This window comes from Crocuta crocuta, unplaced genomic scaffold, assembly GCF_008692635.1.
Source record: "Crocuta crocuta isolate KB4526 unplaced genomic scaffold, BGI_CrCroc_1.0 scaffold197, whole genome shotgun sequence".
NCBI classification, from domain to species: domain Eukaryota; kingdom Metazoa; phylum Chordata; class Mammalia; order Carnivora; family Hyaenidae; genus Crocuta; species Crocuta crocuta.
In genome coordinates, this window is record NW_027532002.1 from 6350785 (window position 1) to 6351767 (window position 983).

General features: G+C 40.7%; 1 non-coding gene across 1 annotated transcript; it reads left to right on the forward strand.

Annotated features, from left to right (window-relative positions):
- Positions 1-343: 343 nt before the first annotated feature.
- Positions 344-450, forward strand: LOC144241047 (U6 spliceosomal RNA). The gene has a single exon (XR_013337955.1). It is a non-coding gene; the product is annotated as a U6 spliceosomal RNA (small nuclear RNA).
- The last annotated feature ends 533 nt before the right edge of the window (positions 451-983 follow it).

Consider the following 983-nt stretch of genomic DNA (forward strand, 5'->3'; position numbering starts at 1 on the left):
CTCAAAAATGAACATCAAAAAAATAAAAAAATAAAAACTAGTATCTAATTAATGACATTGGTACCCAAGTAAGAACCCACTTACTAGTCACCAAAGAAAGCAATCAAATTGGAGGGGGCTGGGGACTTACTGGGGGCACCATCCTTAGTAAAACAACTTGGCTTTGCAGCTAGCAAAGCATCAGAAGTACTTAGGTCAGGCAGCTTTCCTATCAGATGATGCCAGGTGCAACACAAACCACTCCTCCTTCCTGCCCATCTTCTACCCTGCAGTCAAGAGAACTTTCCAGGGGACAAAGTAATAAAATAAAGCTGGAGGGAGAAAGAACCTTCAAAATATTCTCATGCTCACTTCAGCAGTACATATACTAAAACTGGACCTGATACAGAGAAGATGAGCACGGCCCCTGCACAGGATGACACTCAAAATATTCCCAAAGCAGAAACTTCTAGGGCAGAGTCCACACTTCGGTGTAACAAAGCATACAACACAAAGTATCTTCTATAGTGTTTAAAGACACATAGGATACAACTGAGAAACACTGGGGCACCCAGGTGGCTCAGTCAACTGAGCCTCCGACTCTTGATTTCGGCTCAGGTCATGATCTCACATAGTTTGTGAGATCAAGCCCTACAGTCAGGCTCTGCAGTGACAGGACAGTGCCCAGCCTGTTTGAGATTCTCTCTCTCCCTCTCTCTGCCCCTCCCCCACGCATGTGCTCTCTCAAAAATAAGTAAACATTTTAAAAAAGAAATCCTTACAAAACAAAAGTGAAAAAATATTAACCATCAGAGTTCTTATTCTTTTGGGAAGTGACAGAGGTGGTAGTTAGAAGTATAATTTTTCTTAGGGAAAAGCAAATATTTATCTTCTGCCACACTGCATGAAGATTTTCAATTGAATAAAATTCAGAAATAGAAAGTAGATTAATCACAATATTCCAAACGCCAACATTTTTGGTGCTAGATACTGGTAAGAAGTAA